The sequence below is a fragment of the Phyllobates terribilis genome, unplaced genomic scaffold (genome assembly GCF_046119375.1).
Source record: "Phyllobates terribilis strain yellow unplaced genomic scaffold, ASM4611937v1 Scaffold_1606__1_contigs__length_246918, whole genome shotgun sequence".
NCBI lineage: Eukaryota > Metazoa > Chordata > Amphibia > Anura > Dendrobatidae > Phyllobates > Phyllobates terribilis.
The window spans coordinates 101615-119249 of NW_027364366.1; the positions used below are offsets into that span (position 1 = coordinate 101615).

Here is a 17635-nt window from a genome sequence, read left to right on the forward strand (position 1 = left end):
GCTCATTTTGGTTCATCTTCAGCAACTGTGCATTGCATTGCCATGTAATGTGATGCAATGCTATCTTTCTAGCTCTCCCTTTTTACTTCCTTTTGGATAAACAGACATATTAGGCAAGCATTTTGGAGCTTTCACCTAAATAACTACAGGTGGTGAGATAAGCTGCACAATATAATTGACCTTTCAGTATATTGTTGCACACACACCATCTATTTAGCAAATGCCCTTGTTATCAACAGCAGCCTTTTAAACTCACCTGAGCTAACAGGTATGTGCGCTGGTTACTCTGCTGCGCTTAAAATTTCTTTTTTGGTTTGCTACAATGCCTTTTCTGAAACGTTGTCTCCTTCTGCTGGAACACTGACTTCTTTCATTTAATGCCTGCAGACTATAAAAGAGAACCCAACCCAAAAAGTTTGGTTGATTAGTCTGTGGCATTCTGTTAAACTGTTGCTTATGGCGGTCTCTGTGAGCTTCTCAGCGACATTCAGCCAGCCAGGTATCCTGCCTGCAGTAGATGGAATGTGGCAATGGAACGCTGGCTGCGCGTGTCATAATAGGCTCTGAGCCTTTATATACCTGTGCACAGCAGCAGCCACCTTCAGTCTGCTGCTGGACAGCCAGCAGCAGCAGCAGCAGGAGAGGTATGTAATCAGGAGCCCTCCTGCTAAGGGTAGACAGCTGCTCGTTCCACCCCACCCCCCGCCTTAATTGGTTCTCCTCCCTTCCAACGGTGTTGAGGCGGGTGGGAACAGCAGGGGGTGAAGGTGCTGTGTTTAAAGAGGTGGAGTTATGCAGATCTAAAACGCGTGGATTGCAGCAGCAGCAAGCCGAAAAGTGCAGGCATGTAAGGGATCTAGAGGTTGACAACATGTCTTCTTAACGGGAGTCCAGGAGCTCATCTCCACAAATGGACTTTTCAGGATCCTTGGGTGGCTCCGTAGTTTGAAACCAATTCTGGTTATCGCTTCTCGGCCTTTTGGCTAAGATCAAGTGTAGTATCTGTTCTTATCAGTTTAATATCTGATACGTCCCCTATCTGGGGACCATATATTAAATGGATTTTTAGAACAGGGAGATGGAAAAAGAGCTTGCTCTGTCCACTCCACGCATTGACCTGGTATTGCAGTATCTCCAGGACCGGTGCACCCCTTCTTTAATGCAGTTTCTAAAATCAGAAAGAATTGAATTCAATGTTTTTTGTTCATTTTGCTTGTTTGTCGGATTTTGGGATGGACTCTTTGGCTTTGCTTTTCTTCTCCTCATTGGATTTTTCATGTTCAAAGTTGCAGAAGCCAGATTACAAGCTCATTTTGGTTCATCTTCAGCAACTGTGCATTGCATTGCCATGTAATGTGATGCAATGCTATCTTTCTAGCTCTCCCTTTTTACTTCCTTTTGGATAAACAGACATATCAGGCAAGCATTTTGGAGCTTTCACCTAAATAACTACAGGTGGTGAGATAAGCTGCACAATATAATTGACCTTTCAGTATATTGTTGCACACACACCATCTATTTAGCAAATGCCCTTGTTATCAACAGCAGCCTTTTAAACTCACCTGAGCTAACAGGTATGTGCGCTGGTTACTCTGCTGCGCTTAAAATTTCTTTTTTGGTTTGCTACAATGCCTTTTCTGAAACGTTGTCTCCTTCTGCTGGAACACTGACTTCTTTCATTTAATGCCTGCAGACTATAAAAGAGAACCCAACCCAAAAAGTTTGGTTGATTAGTCTGTGGCATTCTGTTAAACTGTTGCTTATGGCGGTCTCTGTGAGCTTCTCAGCGACATTCAGCCAGCCAGGTATCCTGCCTGCAGTAGATGGAATGTGGCAATGGAACGCTGGCTGCGCGTGTCATAATAGGCTCTGAGCCTTTATATACCTGTGCACAGCAGCAGCCACCTTCAGTCTGCTGCTGGACAGCCAGCAGCAGCAGCAGCAGGAGAGGTATGTAATCAGGAGCCCTCCTGCTAAGGGTAGACAGCTGCTCGTTCCACCCCACCCCCCGCCTTAATTGGTTCTCCTCCCTTCCAACGGTGTTGAGGCGGGTGGGAACAGCAGGGGGTGAAGGTGCTGTGTTTAAAGAGGTGGAGTTATGCAGATCTAAAACGCGTGGATTGCAGCAGCAGCAAGCCGAAAAGTGCAGGCATGTAAGGGATCTAGAGGTTGACAACATGTCTTCTTAACGGGAGTCCAGGAGCTCATCTCCACAAATGGACTTTTCAGGATCCTTGGGTGGCTCCGTAGTTTGAAACCAATTCTGGTTATCGCTTCTCGGCCTTTTGGCTAAGATCAAGTATAGTATCTGTTCTTATCAGTTTAATATCTGATACGTCCCCTATCTGGGGACCATATATTAAATGGATTTTTAGAACAGGGAGATGGAAAAAGAGCTTGCTCTGTCCACTCCACGCATTGACCTGGTATTGCAGTATCTCCAGGACCGGTGCACCCCTTCTTTAATGCAGTTTCTAAAATCAGAAAGAATTGAATTCAATGTTTTTTGTTCATTTTGCTTGTTTGTCGGATTTTGGGATGGACTCTTTGGCTTTGCTTTTCTTCTCCTCATTGGATTTTTCATGTTCAAAGTTGCAGAAGCCAGATTACAAGCTCATTTTGGTTCATCTTCAGCAACTGTGCATTGCATTGCCATGTAATGTGATGCAATGCTATCTTTCTAGCTCTCCCTTTTTACTTCCTTTTGGATAAACAGACATATTAGGCAAGCATTTTGGAGCTTTCACCTAAATAACTACAGGTGGTGAGATAAGCTGCACAATATAATTGACCTTTCAGTATATTGTTGCACACACACCATCTATTTAGCAAATGCCCTTGTTATCAACAGCAGCCTTTTAAACTCACCTGAGCTAACAGGTATGTGCGCTGGTTACTCTGCTGCGCTTAAAATTTCTTTTTTGGTTTGCTACAATGCCTTTTCTGAAACGTTGTCTCCTTCTGCTGGAACACTGACTTCTTTCATTTAATGCCTGCAGACTATAAAAGAGAACCCAACCCAAAAAGTTTGGTTGATTAGTCTGTGGCATTCTGTTAAACTGTTGCTTATGGCGGTCTCTGTGAGCTTCTCAGCGACATTCAGCCAGCCAGGTATCCTGCCTGCAGTAGATGGAATGTGGCAATGGAACGCTGGCTGCGCGTGTCATAATAGGCTCTGAGCCTTTATATACCTGTGCACAGCAGCAGCCACCTTCAGTCTGCTGCTGGACAGCCAGCAGCAGCAGCAGCAGGAGAGGTATGTAATCAGGAGCCCTCCTGCTAAGGGTAGACAGCTGCTCGTTCCACCCCACCCCCCGCCTTAATTGGTTCTCCTCCCTTCCAACGGTGTTGAGGCGGGTGGGAACAGCAGGGGGTGAAGGTGCTGTGTTTAAAGAGGTGGAGTTATGCAGATCTAAAACGCGTGGATTGCAGCAGCAGCAAGCCGAAAAGTGCAGGCATGTAAGGGATCTAGAGGTTGACAACATGTCTTCTTAACGGGAGTCCAGGAGCTCATCTCCACAAATGGACTTTTCAGGATCCTTGGGTGGCTCCGTAGTTTGAAACCAATTCTGGTTATCGCTTCTCGGCCTTTTGGCTAAGATCAAGTGTAGTATCTGTTCTTATCAGTTTAATATCTGATACGTCCCCTATCTGGGGACCATATATTAAATGGATTTTTAGAACAGGGAGATGGAAAAAGAGCTTGCTCTGTCCACTCCACGCATTGACCTGGTATTGCAGTATCTCCAGGACCGGTGCACCCCTTCTTTAATGCAGTTTCTAAAATCAGAAAGAATTGAATTCAATGTTTTTTGTTCATTTTGCTTGTTTGTCGGATTTTGGGATGGACTCTTTGGCTTTGCTTTTCTTCTCCTCATTGGATTTTTCATGTTCAAAGTTGCAGAAGCCAGATTACAAGCTCATTTTGGTTCATCTTCAGCAACTGTGAATTGCATTGCCATGTAATGTGATGCAATGCTATCTTTCTAGCTCTCCCTTTTTACTTCCTTTTGGATAAACAGACATATTAGGCAAGCATTTTGGAGCTTTCACCTAAATAACTACAGGTGGTGAGATAAGCTGCACAATATAATTGACCTTTCAGTATATTGTTGCACACACACCATCTATTTAGCAAATGCCCTTGTTATCAACAGCAGCCTTTTAAACTCACCTGAGCTAACAGGTATGTGCGCTGGTTACTCTGCTGCGCTTAAAATTTCTTTTTTGGTTTGCTACAATGCCTTTTCTGAAACGTTGTCTCCTTCTGCTGGAACACTGACTTCTTTCATTTAATGCCTGCAGACTATAAAAGAGAACCCAACCCAAAAAGTTTGGTTGATTAGTCTGTGGCATTCTGTTAAACTGTTGCTTATGGCGGTCTCTGTGAGCTTCTCAGCGACATTCAGCCAGCCAGGTATCCTGCCTGCAGTAGATGGAATGTGGCAATGGAACGCTGGCTGCGCGTGTCATAATAGGCTCTGAGCCTTTATATACCTGTGCACAGCAGCAGCCACCTTCAGTCTGCTGCTGGACAGCCAGCAGCAGCAGCAGCAGGAGAGGTATGTAATCAGGAGCCCTCCTGCTAAGGGTAGACAGCTGCTCGTTCCACCCCACCCCCCGCCTTAATTGGTTCTCCTCCCTTCCAACGGTGTTGAGGCGGGTGGGAACAGCAGGGGGTGAAGGTGCTGTGTTTAAAGAGGTGGAGTTATGCAGATCTAAAACGCGTGGATTGCAGCAGCAGCAAGCCGAAAAGTGCAGGCATGTAAGGGATCTAGAGGTTGACAACATGTCTTCTTAACGGGAGTCCAGGAGCTCATCTCCACAAATGGACTTTTCAGGATCCTTGGGTGGCTCCGTAGTTTGAAACCAATTCTGGTTATCGCTTCTCGGCCTTTTGGCTAAGATCAAGTGTAGTATCTGTTCTTATCAGTTTAATATCTGATACGTCCCCTATCTGGGGACCATATATTAAATGGATTTTTAGAACAGGGAGATGGAAAAAGAGCTTGCTCTGTCCACTCCACGCATTGACCTGGTATTGCAGTATCTCCAGGACCGGTGCACCCCTTCTTTAATGCAGTTTCTAAAATCAGAAAGAATTGAATTCAATGTTTTTTGTTCATTTTGCTTGTTTGTCGGATTTTGGGATGGACTCTTTGGCTTTGCTTTTCTTCTCCTCATTGGATTTTTCATGTTCAAAGTTGCAGAAGCCAGATTACAAGCTCATTTTGGTTCATCTTCAGCAACTGTGCATTGCATTGCCATGTAATGTGATGCAATGCTATCTTTCTAGCTCTCCCTTTTTACTTCCTTTTGGATAAACAGACATATTAGGCAAGCATTTTGGAGCTTTCACCTAAATAACTACAGGTGGTGAGATAAGCTGCACAATATAATTGACCTTTCAGTATATTGTTGCACACACACCATCTATTTAGCAAATGCCCTTGTTATCAACAGCAGCCTTTTAAACTCACCTGAGCTAACAGGTATGTGCGCTGGTTACTCTGCTGCGCTTAAAATTTCTTTTTTGGTTTGCTACAATGCCTTTTCTGAAACGTTGTCTCCTTCTGCTGGAACACTGACTTCTTTCATTTAATGCCTGCAGACTATAAAAGAGAACCCAACCCAAAAAGTTTGGTTGATTAGTCTGTGGCATTCTGTTAAACTGTTGCTTATGGCGGTCTCTGTGAGCTTCTCAGCGACATTCAGCCAGCCAGGTATCCTGCCTGCAGTAGATGGAATGTGGCAATGGAACGCTGGCTGCGCGTGTCATAATAGGCTCTGAGCCTTTATATACCTGTGCACAGCAGCAGCCACCTTCAGTCTGCTGCTGGACAGCCAGCAGCAGCAGCAGCAGGAGAGGTATGTAATCAGGAGCCCTCCTGCTAAGGGTAGACAGCTGCTCGTTCCACCCCACCCCCCGCCTTAATTGGTTCTCCTCCCTTCCAACGGTGTTGAGGCGGGTGGGAACAGCAGGGGGTGAAGGTGCTGTGTTTAAAGAGGTGGAGTTATGCAGATCTAAAACGCGTGGATTGCAGCAGCAGCAAGCCGAAAAGTGCAGGCATGTAAGGGATCTAGAGGTTGACAACATGTCTTCTTAACGGGAGTCCAGGAGCTCATCTCCACAAATGGACTTTTCAGGATCCTTGGGTGGCTCCGTAGTTTAAAACCAATTCTGGTTATCGCTTCTCGGCCTTTTGGCTAAGATCAAGTGTAGTATCTGTTCTTATCAGTTTAATATCTGATACGTCCCCTATCTGGGGACCATATATTAAATGGATTTTTAGAACAGGGAGATGGAAAAAGAGCTTGCTCTGTCCACTCCACGCATTGACCTGGTATTGCAGTATCTCCAGGACCGGTGCACCCCTTCTTTAATGCAGTTTCTAAAATCAGAAAGAATTGAATTCAATGTTTTTTGTTCATTTTGCTTGTTTGTCGGATTTTGGGATGGACTCTTTGGCTTTGCTTTTCTTCTCCTCATTGGATTTTTCATGTTCAAAGTTGCAGAAGCCAGATTACAAGCTCATTTTGGTTCATCTTCAGCAACTGTGCATTGCATTGCCATGTAATGTGATGCAATGCTATCTTTCTAGCTCTCCCTTTTTACTTCCTTTTGGATAAACAGACATATTAGGCAAGCATTTTGGAGCTTTCACCTAAATAACTACAGGTGGTGAGATAAGCTGCACAATATAATTGACCTTTCAGTATATTGTTGCACACACACCATCTATTTAGCAAATGCCCTTGTTATCAACAGCAGCCTTTTAAACTCACCTGAGCTAACAGGTATGTGCGCTGGTTACTCTGCTGCGCTTAAAATTTCTTTTTTGGTTTGCTACAATGCCTTTTCTGAAACGTTGTCTCCTTCTGCTGGAACACTGACTTCTTTCATTTAATGCCTGCAGACTATAAAAGAGAACCCAACCCAAAAAGTTTGGTTGATTAGTCTGTGGCATTCTGTTAAACTGTTGCTTATGGCGGTCTCTGTGAGCTTCTCAGCGACATTCAGCCAGCCAGGTATCCTGCCTGCAGTAGATGGAATGTGGCAATGGAACGCTGGCTGCGCGTGTCATAATAGGCTCTGAGCCTTTATATACCTGTGCACAGCAGCAGCCACCTTCAGTCTGCTGCTGGACAGCCAGCAGCAGCAGCAGCAGGAGAGGTATGTAATCAGGAGCCCTCCTGCTAAGGGTAGACAGCTGCTCGTTCCACCCCACCCCCCGCCTTAATTGGTTCTCCTCCCTTCCAACGGTGTTGAGGCGGGTGGGAACAGCAGGGGGTGAAGGTGCTGTGTTTAAAGAGGTGGAGTTATGCAGATCTAAAACGCGTGGATTGCAGCAGCAGCAAGCCGAAAAGTGCAGGCATGTAAGGGATCTAGAGGTTGACAACATGTCTTCTTAACGGGAGTCCAGGAGCTCATCTCCACAAATGGACTTTTCAGGATCCTTGGGTGGCTCCGTAGTTTGAAACCAATTCTGGTTATCGCTTCTCGGCCTTTTGGCTAAGATCAAGTGTAGTATCTGTTCTTATCAGTTTAATATCTGATACGTCCCCTATCTGGGGACCATATATTAAATGGATTTTTAGAACAGGGAGATGGAAAAAGAGCTTGCTCTGTCCACTCCACGCATTGACCTGGTATTGCAGTATCTCCAGGACCGGTGCACCCCTTCTTTAATGCAGTTTCTAAAATCAGAAAGAATTGAATTCAATGTTTTTTGTTCATTTTGCTTGTTTGTCGGATTTTGGGATGGACTCTTTGGCTTTGCTTTTCTTCTCCTCATTGGATTTTTCATGTTCAAAGTTGCAGAAGCCAGATTACAAGCTCATTTTGGTTCATCTTCAGCAACTGTGCATTGCATTGCCATGTAATGTGATGCAATGCTATCTTTCTAGCTCTCCCTTTTTACTTCCTTTTGGATAAACAGACATATTAGGCAAGCATTTTGGAGCTTTCACCTAAATAACTACAGGTGGTGAGATAAGCTGCACAATATAATTGACCTTTCAGTATATTGTTGCACACACACCATCTATTTAGCAAATGCCCTTGTTATCAACAGCAGCCTTTTAAACTCACCTGAGCTAACAGGTATGTGCGCTGGTTACTCTGCTGCGCTTAAAATTTCTTTTTTGGTTTGCTACAATGCCTTTTCTGAAACGTTGTCTCCTTCTGCTGGAACACTGACTTCTTTCATTTAATGCCTGCAGACTATAAAAGAGAACCCAACCCAAAAAGTTTGGTTGATTAGTCTGTGGCATTCTGTTAAACTGTTGCTTATGGCGGTCTCTGTGAGCTTCTCAGCGACATTCAGCCAGCCAGGTATCCTGCCTGCAGTAGATGGAATGTGGCAATGGAACGCTGGCTGCGCGTGTCATAATAGGCTCTGAGCCTTTATATACCTGTGCACAGCAGCAGCCACCTTCAGTCTGCTGCTGGACAGCCAGCAGCAGCAGCAGCAGGAGAGGTATGTAATCAGGAGCCCTCCTGCTAAGGGTAGACAGCTGCTCGTTCCACCCCACCCCCCGCCTTAATTGGTTCTCCTCCCTTCCAACGGTGTTGAGGCGGGTGGGAACAGCAGGGGGTGAAGGTGCTGTGTTTAAAGAGGTGGAGTTATGCAGATCTAAAACGCGTGGATTGCAGCAGCAGCAAGCCGAAAAGTGCAGGCATGTAAGGGATCTAGAGGTTGACAACATGTCTTCTTAACGGGAGTCCAGGAGCTCATCTCCACAAATGGACTTTTCAGGATCCTTGGGTGGCTCCGTAGTTTGAAACCAATTCTGGTTATCGCTTCTCGGCCTTTTGGCTAAGATCAAGTGTAGTATCTGTTCTTATCAGTTTAATATCTGATACGTCCCCTATCTGGGGACCATATATTAAATGGATTTTTAGAACAGGGAGATGGAAAAAGAGCTTGCTCTGTCCACTCCACGCATTGACCTGGTATTGCAGTATCTCCAGGACCGGTGCACCCCTTCTTTAATGCAGTTTCTAAAATCAGAAAGAATTGAATTCAATGTTTTTTGTTCATTTTGCTTGTTTGTCGGATTTTGGGATGGACTCTTTGGCTTTGCTTTTCTTCTCCTCATTGGATTTTTCATGTTCAAAGTTGCAGAAGCCAGATTACAAGCTCATTTTGGTTCATCTTCAGCAACTGTGCATTGCATTGCCATGTAATGTGATGCAATGCTATCTTTCTAGCTCTCCCTTTTTACTTCCTTTTGGATAAACAGACATATTAGGCAAGCATTTTGGAGCTTTCACCTAAATAACTACAGGTGGTGAGATAAGCTGCACAATATAATTGACCTTTCAGTATATTGTTGCACACACACCATCTATTTAGCAAATGCCCTTGTTATCAACAGCAGCCTTTTAAACTCACCTGAGCTAACAGGTATGTGCGCTGGTTACTCTGCTGCGCTTAAAATTTCTTTTTTGGTTTGCTACAATGCCTTTTCTGAAACGTTGTCTCCTTCTGCTGGAACACTGACTTCTTTCATTTAATGCCTGCAGACTATAAAAGAGAACCCAACCCAAAAAGTTTGGTTGATTAGTCTGTGGCATTCTGTTAAACTGTTGCTTATGGCGGTCTCTGTGAGCTTCTCAGCGACATTCAGCCAGCCAGGTATCCTGCCTGCAGTAGATGGAATGTGGCAATGGAACGCTGGCTGCGCGTGTCATAATAGGCTCTGAGCCTTTATATACCTGTGCACAGCAGCAGCCACCTTCAGTCTGCTGCTGGACAGCCAGCAGCAGCAGCAGCAGGAGAGGTATGTAATCAGGAGCCCTCCTGCTAAGGGTAGACAGCTGCTCGTTCCACCCCACCCCCTGCCTTAATTGGTTCTCCTCCCTTCCAACGGTGTTGAGGCGGGTGGGAACAGCAGGGGGTGAAGGTGCTGTGTTTAAAGAGGTGGAGTTATGCAGATCTAAAACGCGTGGATTGCAGCAGCAGCAAGCCGAAAAGTGCAGGCATGTAAGGGATCTAGAGGTTGACAACATGTCTTCTTAACGGGAGTCCAGGAGCTCATCTCCACAAATGGACTTTTCAGGATCCTTGGGTGGCTCCGTAGTTTGAAACCAATTCTGGTTATCGCTTCTCGGCCTTTTGGCTAAGATCAAGTGTAGTATCTGTTCTTATCAGTTTAATATCTGATACGTCCCCTATCTGGGGACCATATATTAAATGGATTTTTAGAACAGGGAGATGGAAAAAGAGCTTGCTCTGTCCACTCCACGCATTGACCTGGTATTGCAGTATCTCCAGGACCGGTGCACCCCTTCTTTAATGCAGTTTCTAAAATCAGAAAGAATTGAATTCAATGTTTTTTGTTCATTTTGCTTGTTTGTCGGATTTTGGGATGGACTCTTTGGCTTTGCTTTTCTTCTCCTCATTGGATTTTTCATGTTCAAAGTTGCAGAAGCCAGATTACAAGCTCATTTTGGTTCATCTTCAGCAACTGTGCATTGCATTGCCATGTAATGTGATGCAATGCTATCTTTCTAGCTCTCCCTTTTTACTTCCTTTTGGATAAACAGACATATTAGGCAAGCATTTTGGAGCTTTCACCTAAATAACTACAGGTGGTGAGATAAGCTGCACAATATAATTGACCTTTCAGTATATTGTTGCACACACACCATCTATTTAGCAAATGCCCTTGTTATCAACAGCAGCCTTTTAAACTCACCTGAGCTAACAGGTATGTGCGCTGGTTACTCTGCTGCGCTTAAAATTTCTTTTTTGGTTTGCTACAATGCCTTTTCTGAAACGTTGTCTCCTTCTGCTGGAACACTGACTTCTTTCATTTAATGCCTGCAGACTATAAAAGAGAACCCAACCCAAAAAGTTTGGTTGATTAGTCTGTGGCATTCTGTTAAACTGTTGCTTATGGCGGTCTCTGTGAGCTTCTCAGCGACATTCAGCCAGCCAGGTATCCTGCCTGCAGTAGATGGAATGTGGCAATGGAACGCTGGCTGCGCGTGTCATAATAGGCTCTGAGCCTTTATATACCTGTGCACAGCAGCAGCCACCTTCAGTCTGCTGCTGGACAGCCAGCAGCAGCAGCAGCAGGAGAGGTATGTAATCAGGAGCCCTCCTGCTAAGGGTAGACAGCTGCTCGTTCCACCCCACCCCCCGCCTTAATTGGTTCTCCTCCCTTCCAACGGTGTTGAGGCGGGTGGGAACAGCAGGGGGTGAAGGTGCTGTGTTTAAAGAGGTGGAGTTATGCAGATCTAAAACGCGTGGATTGCAGCAGCAGCAAGCCGAAAAGTGCAGGCATGTAAGGGATCTAGAGGTTGACAACATGTCTTCTTAACGGGAGTCCAGGAGCTCATCTCCACAAATGGACTTTTCAGGATCCTTGGGTGGCTCCGTAGTTTGAAACCAATTCTGGTTATCGCTTCTCGGCCTTTTGGCTAAGATCAAGTGTAGTATCTGTTCTTATCAGTTTAATATCTGATACGTCCCCTATCTGGGGACCATATATTAAATGGATTTTTAGAACAGGGAGATGGAAAAAGAGCTTGCTCTGTCCACTCCACGCATTGACCTGGTATTGCAGTATCTCCAGGACCGGTGCACCCCTTCTTTAATGCAGTTTCTAAAATCAGAAAGAATTGAATTCAATGTTTTTTGTTCATTTTGCTTGTTTGTCGGATTTTGGGATGGACTCTTTGGCTTTGCTTTTCTTCTCCTCATTGGATTTTTCATGTTCAAAGTTGCAGAAGCCAGATTACAAGCTCATTTTGGTTCATCTTCAGCAACTGTGCATTGCATTGCCATGTAATGTGATGCAATGCTATCTTTCTAGCTCTCCCTTTTTACTTCCTTTTGGATAAACAGACATATTAGGCAAGCATTTTGGAGCTTTCACCTAAATAACTACAGGTGGTGAGATAAGCTGCACAATATAATTGACCTTTCAGTATATTGTTGCACACACACCATCTATTTAGCAAATTCCCTTGTTATCAACAGCAGCCTTTTAAACTCACCTGAGCTAACAGGTATGTGCGCTGGTTACTCTGCTGCGCTTAAAATTTCTTTTTTGGTTTGCTACAATGCCTTTTCTGAAACGTTGTCTCCTTCTGCTGGAACACTGACTTCTTTCATTTAATGCCTGCAGACTATAAAAGAGAACCCAACCCAAAAAGTTTGGTTGATTAGTCTGTGGCATTCTGTTAAACTGTTGCTTATGGCGGTCTCTGTGAGCTTCTCAGCGACATTCAGCCAGCCAGGTATCCTGCCTGCAGTAGATGGAATGTGGCAATGGAACGCTGGCTGCGCGTGTCATAATAGGCTCTGAGCCTTTATATACCTGTGCACAGCAGCAGCCACCTTCAGTCTGCTGCTGGACAGCCAGCAGCAGCAGCAGCAGGAGAGGTATGTAATCAGGAGCCCTCCTGCTAAGGGTAGACAGCTGCTCGTTCCACCCCACCCCCCGCCTTAATTGGTTCTCCTCCCTTCCAACGGTGTTGAGGCGGGTGGGAACAGCAGGGGGTGAAGGTGCTGTGTTTAAAGAGGTGGAGTTATGCAGATCTAAAACGCGTGGATTGCAGCAGCAGCAAGCCGAAAAGTGCAGGCATGTAAGGGATCTAGAGGTTGACAACATGTCTTCTTAACGGGAGTCCAGGAGCTCATCTCCACAAATGGACTTTTCAGGATCCTTGGGTGGCTCCGTAGTTTGAAACCAATTCTGGTTATCGCTTCTCGGCCTTTTGGCTAAGATCAAGTGTAGTATCTGTTCTTATCAGTTTAATATCTGATACGTCCCCTATCTGGGGACCATATATTAAATGGATTTTTAGAACAGGGAGATGGAAAAAGAGCTTGCTCTGTCCACTCCACGCATTGACCTGGTATTGCAGTATCTCCAGGACCGGTGCACCCCTTCTTTAATGCAGTTTCTAAAATCAGAAAGAATTGAATTCAATGTTTTTTGTTCATTTTGCTTGTTTGTCGGATTTTGGGATGGACTCTTTGGCTTTGCTTTTCTTCTCCTCATTGGATTTTTCATGTTCAAAGTTGCAGAAGCCAGATTACAAGCTCATTTTGGTTCATCTTCAGCAACTGTGCATTGCATTGCCATGTAATGTGATGCAATGCTATCTTTCTAGCTCTCCCTTTTTACTTCCTTTTGGATAAACAGACATATTAGGCAAGCATTTTGGAGCTTTCACCTAAATAACTACAGGTGGTGAGATAAGCTGCACAATATAATTGACCTTTCAGTATATTGTTGCACACACACCATCTATTTAGCAAATGCCCTTGTTATCAACAGCAGCCTTTTAAACTCACCTGAGCTAACAGGTATGTGCGCTGGTTACTCTGCTGCGCTTAAAATTTCTTTTTTGGTTTGCTACAATGCCTTTTCTGAAACGTTGTCTCCTTCTGCTGGAACACTGACTTCTTTCATTTAATGCCTGCAGACTATAAAAGAGAACCCAACCCAAAAAGTTTGGTTGATTAGTCTGTGGCATTCTGTTAAACTGTTGCTTATGGCGGTCTCTGTGAGCTTCTCAGCGACATTCAGCAAGCCAGGTATCCTGCCTGCAGTAGATGGAATGTGGCAATGGAACGCTGGCTGCGCGTGTCATAATAGGCTCTGAGCCTTTATATACCTGTGCACAGCAGCAGCCACCTTCAGTCTGCTGCTGGACAGCCAGCAGCAGCAGCAGCAGGAGAGGTATGTAATCAGGAGCCCTCCTGCTAAGGGTAGACAGCTGCTCGTTCCACCCCACCCCCCGCCTTAATTGGTTCTCCTCCCTTCCAACGGTGTTGAGGCGGGTGGGAACAGCAGGGGGTGAAGGTGCTGTGTTTAAAGAGGTGGAGTTATGCAGATCTAAAACGCGTGGATTGCAGCAGCAGCAAGCCGAAAAGTGCAGGCATGTAAGGGATCTAGAGGTTGACAACATGTCTTCTTAACGGGAGTCCAGGAGCTCATCTCCACAAATGGACTTTTCAGGATCCTTGGGTGGCTCCGTAGTTTGAAACCAATTCTGGTTATCGCTTCTCGGCCTTTTGGCTAAGATCAAGTGTAGTATCTGTTCTTATCAGTTTAATATCTGATACGTCCCCTATCTGGGGACCATATATTAAATGGATTTTTAGAACAGGGAGATGGAAAAAGAGCTTGCTCTGTCCACTCCACGCATTGACCTGGTATTGCAGTATCTCCAGGACCGGTGCACCCCTTCTTTAATGCAGTTTCTAAAATCAGAAAGAATTGAATTCAATGTTTTTTGTTCATTTTGCTTGTTTGTCGGATTTTGGGATGGACTCTTTGGCTTTGCTTTTCTTCTCCTCATTGGATTTTTCATGTTCAAAGTTGCAGAAGCCAGATTACAAGCTCATTTTGGTTCATCTTCAGCAACTGTGCATTGCATTGCCATGTAATGTGATGCAATGCTAACTTTCTAGCTCTCCCTTTTTACTTCCTTTTGGATAAACAGACATATTAGGCAAGCATTTTGGAGCTTTCACCTAAATAACTACAGGTGGTGAGATAAGCTGCACAATATAATTGACCTTTCAGTATATTGTTGCACACACACCATCTATTTAGCAAATGCCCTTGTTATCAACAGCAGCCTTTTAAACTCACCTGAGCTAACAGGTATGTGCGCTGGTTACTCTGCTGCGCTTAAAATTTCTTTTTTGGTTTGCTACAATGCCTTTTCTGAAACGTTGTCTCCTTCTGCTGGAACACTGACTTCTTTCATTTAATGCCTGCAGACTATAAAAGAGAACCCAACCCAAAAAGTTTGGTTGATTAGTCTGTGGCATTCTGTTAAACTGTTGCTTATGGCGGTCTCTGTGAGCTTCTCAGCGACATTCAGCCAGCCAGGTATCCTGCCTGCAGTAGATGGAATGTGGCAATGGAACGCTGGCTGCGCGTGTCATAATAGGCTCTGAGCCTTTATATACCTGTGCACAGCAGCAGCCACCTTCAGTCTGCTGCTGGACAGCCAGCAGCAGCAGCAGCAGGAGAGGTATGTAATCAGGAGCCCTCCTGCTAAGGGTAGACAGCTGCTCGTTCCACCCCACCCCCCGCCTTAATTGGTTCTCCTCCCTTCCAACGGTGTTGAGGCGGGTGGGAACAGCAGGGGGTGAAGGTGCTGTGTTTAAAGAGGTGGAGTTATGCAGATCTAAAATGCGTGGATTGCAGCAGCAGCAAGCCGAAAAGTGCAGGCATGTAAGGGATCTAGAGGTTGACAACATGTCTTCTTAACGGGAGTCCAGGAGCTCATCTCCACAAATGGACTTTTCAGGATCCTTGGGTGGCTCCGTAGTTTGAAACCAATTCTGGTTATCGCTTCTCGGCCTTTTGGCTAAGATCAAGTGTAGTATCTGTTCTTATCAGTTTAATATCTGATACGTCCCCTATCTGGGGACCATATATTAAATGGATTTTTAGAACAGGGAGATGGAAAAAGAGCTTGCTCTGTCCACTCCACGCATTGACCTGGTATTGCAGTATCTCCAGGACCGGTGCACCCCTTCTTTAATGCAGTTTCTAAAATCAGAAAGAATTGAATTCAATGTTTTTTGTTCATTTTGCTTGTTTGTCGGATTTTGGGATGGACTCTTTGGCTTTGCTTTTCTTCTCCTCATTGGATTTTTCATGTTCAAAGTTGCAGAAGCCAGATTACAAGCTCATTTTGGTTCATCTTCAGCAACTGTGCATTGCATTGCCATGTAATGTGATGCAATGCTATCTTTCTAGCTCTCCCTTTTTACTTCCTTTTGGATAAACAGACATATTAGGCAAGCATTTTGGAGCTTTCACCTAAATAACTACAGGTGGTGAGATAAGCTGCACAATATAATTGACCTTTCAGTATATTGTTGCACACACACCATCTATTTAGCAAATGCCCTTGTTATCAACAGCAGCCTTTTAAACTCACCTGAGCTAACAGGTATGTGCGCTGGTTACTCTGCTGCGCTTAAAATTTCTTTTTTGGTTTGCTACAATGCCTTTTCTGAAACGTTGTCTCCTTCTGCTGGAACACTGACTTCTTTCATTTAATGCCTGCAGACTATAAAAGAGAACCCAACCCAAAAAGTTTGGTTGATTAGTCTGTGGCATTCTGTTAAACTGTTGCTTATGGCGGTCTCTGTGAGCTTCTCAGCGACATTCAGCCAGCCAGGTATCCTGCCTGCAGTAGATGGAATGTGGCAATGGAACGCTGGCTGCGCGTGTCATAATAGGCTCTGAGCCTTTATATACCTGTGCACAGCAGCAGCCACCTTCAGTCTGCTGCTGGACAGCCAGCAGCAGCAGCAGCAGGAGAGGTATGTAATCAGGAGCCCTCCTGCTAAGGGTAGACAGCTGCTCGTTCCACCCCACCCCCCGCCTTAATTGGTTCTCCTCCCTTCCAACGGTGTTGAGGCGGGTGGGAACAGCAGGGGGTGAAGGTGCTGTGTTTAAAGAGGTGGAGTTATGCAGATCTAAAACGCGTGGATTGCAGCAGCAGCAAGCCGAAAAGTGCAGGCATGTAAGGGATCTAGAGGTTGACAACATGTCTTCTTAACGGGAGTCCAGGAGCTCATCTCCACAAATGGACTTTTCAGGATCCTTGGGTGGCTCCGTAGTTTGAAACCAATTCTGGTTATCGCTTCTCGGCCTTTTGGCTAAGATCAAGTGTAGTATCTGTTCTTATCAGTTTAATATCTGATACGTCCCCTATCTGGGGACCATATATTAAATGGATTTTTAGAACAGGGAGATGGAAAAAGAGCTTGCTCTGTCCACTCCACGCATTGACCTGGTATTGCAGTATCTCCAGGACCGGTGCACCCCTTCTTTAATGCAGTTTCTAAAATCAGAAAGAATTGAATTCAATGTTTTTTGTTCATTTTGCTTGTTTGTCGGATTTTGGGATGGACTCTTTGGCTTTGCTTTTCTTCTCCTCATTGGATTTTTCATGTTCAAAGTTGCAGAAGCCAGATTACAAGCTCATTTTGGTTCATCTTCAGCAACTGTGCATTGCATTGCCATGTAATGTGATGCAATGCTATCTTTCTAGCTCTCCCTTTTTACTTCCTTTTGGATAAACAGACATATTAGGCAAGCATTTTGGAGCTTTCACCTAAATAACTACAGGTGGTGAGATAAGCTGCACAATATAATTGACCTTTCAGTATATTGTTGCACACACACCATCTATTTAGCAAATGCCCTTGTTATCAACAGCAGCCTTTTAAACTCACCTGAGCTAACAGGTATGTGCGCTGGTTACTCTGCTGCGCTTAAAATTTCTTTTTTGGTTTGCTACAATGCCTTTTCTGAAACGTTGTCTCCTTCTGCTGGAACACTGACTTCTTTCATTTAATGCCTGCAGACTATAAAAGAGAACCCAACCCAAAAAGTTTGGTTGATTAGTCTGTGGCATTCTGTTAAACTGTTGCTTATGGCGGTCTCTGTGAGCTTCTCAGCGACATTCAGCCAGCCAGGTATCCTGCCTGCAGTAGATGGAATGTGGCAATGGAACGCTGGCTGCGCGTGTCATAATAGGCTCTGAGCCTTTATATACCTGTGCACAGCAGCAGCCACCTTCAGTCTGCTGCTGGACAGCCAGCAGCAGCAGCAGCAGGAGAGGTATGTAATCAGG

General features: G+C 44.9%; 13 non-coding genes across 13 annotated transcripts; all 13 read left to right on the top strand.

Moving 5' to 3' along the window:
* Positions 1-963: 963 nt before the first annotated feature.
* On the top strand, positions 964-1154 carry LOC141244677 (U2 spliceosomal RNA). The gene has a single exon (XR_012308589.1). It is a non-coding gene; the product is annotated as a U2 spliceosomal RNA (small nuclear RNA).
* A 1115-nt stretch (positions 1155-2269) lies between these two features.
* LOC141244804 (U2 spliceosomal RNA) lies at positions 2270-2460 on the top strand. The gene has a single exon (XR_012308714.1). It is a non-coding gene; the product is annotated as a U2 spliceosomal RNA (small nuclear RNA).
* Positions 2461-3575: 1115 nt separating this feature from the next.
* Positions 3576-3766, top strand: LOC141244679 (U2 spliceosomal RNA). The gene has a single exon (XR_012308591.1). It is a non-coding gene; the product is annotated as a U2 spliceosomal RNA (small nuclear RNA).
* A 1115-nt stretch (positions 3767-4881) lies between these two features.
* Positions 4882-5072, top strand: LOC141244680 (U2 spliceosomal RNA). Its single transcript, XR_012308592.1, has one exon. It is a non-coding gene; the product is annotated as a U2 spliceosomal RNA (small nuclear RNA).
* Positions 5073-6187: 1115 nt separating this feature from the next.
* On the top strand, positions 6188-6378 carry LOC141244681 (U2 spliceosomal RNA). Its single transcript, XR_012308593.1, has one exon. It is a non-coding gene; the product is annotated as a U2 spliceosomal RNA (small nuclear RNA).
* Positions 6379-7493: 1115 nt separating this feature from the next.
* Positions 7494-7684, top strand: LOC141244682 (U2 spliceosomal RNA). The gene has a single exon (XR_012308594.1). It is a non-coding gene; the product is annotated as a U2 spliceosomal RNA (small nuclear RNA).
* A 1115-nt stretch (positions 7685-8799) lies between these two features.
* On the top strand, positions 8800-8990 carry LOC141244683 (U2 spliceosomal RNA). Its single transcript, XR_012308595.1, has one exon. It is a non-coding gene; the product is annotated as a U2 spliceosomal RNA (small nuclear RNA).
* Positions 8991-10105: 1115 nt separating this feature from the next.
* LOC141244684 (U2 spliceosomal RNA) lies at positions 10106-10296 on the top strand. Its single transcript, XR_012308596.1, has one exon. It is a non-coding gene; the product is annotated as a U2 spliceosomal RNA (small nuclear RNA).
* Positions 10297-11411: 1115 nt separating this feature from the next.
* LOC141244685 (U2 spliceosomal RNA) lies at positions 11412-11602 on the top strand. The gene has a single exon (XR_012308597.1). It is a non-coding gene; the product is annotated as a U2 spliceosomal RNA (small nuclear RNA).
* A 1115-nt stretch (positions 11603-12717) lies between these two features.
* On the top strand, positions 12718-12908 carry LOC141244686 (U2 spliceosomal RNA). Its single transcript, XR_012308598.1, has one exon. It is a non-coding gene; the product is annotated as a U2 spliceosomal RNA (small nuclear RNA).
* Positions 12909-14023: 1115 nt separating this feature from the next.
* On the top strand, positions 14024-14214 carry LOC141244687 (U2 spliceosomal RNA). The gene has a single exon (XR_012308599.1). It is a non-coding gene; the product is annotated as a U2 spliceosomal RNA (small nuclear RNA).
* Positions 14215-15329: 1115 nt separating this feature from the next.
* LOC141244688 (U2 spliceosomal RNA) lies at positions 15330-15520 on the top strand. The gene has a single exon (XR_012308600.1). It is a non-coding gene; the product is annotated as a U2 spliceosomal RNA (small nuclear RNA).
* Positions 15521-16635: 1115 nt separating this feature from the next.
* LOC141244690 (U2 spliceosomal RNA) lies at positions 16636-16826 on the top strand. The gene has a single exon (XR_012308602.1). It is a non-coding gene; the product is annotated as a U2 spliceosomal RNA (small nuclear RNA).
* Positions 16827-17635: the final 809 nt, after the last annotated feature.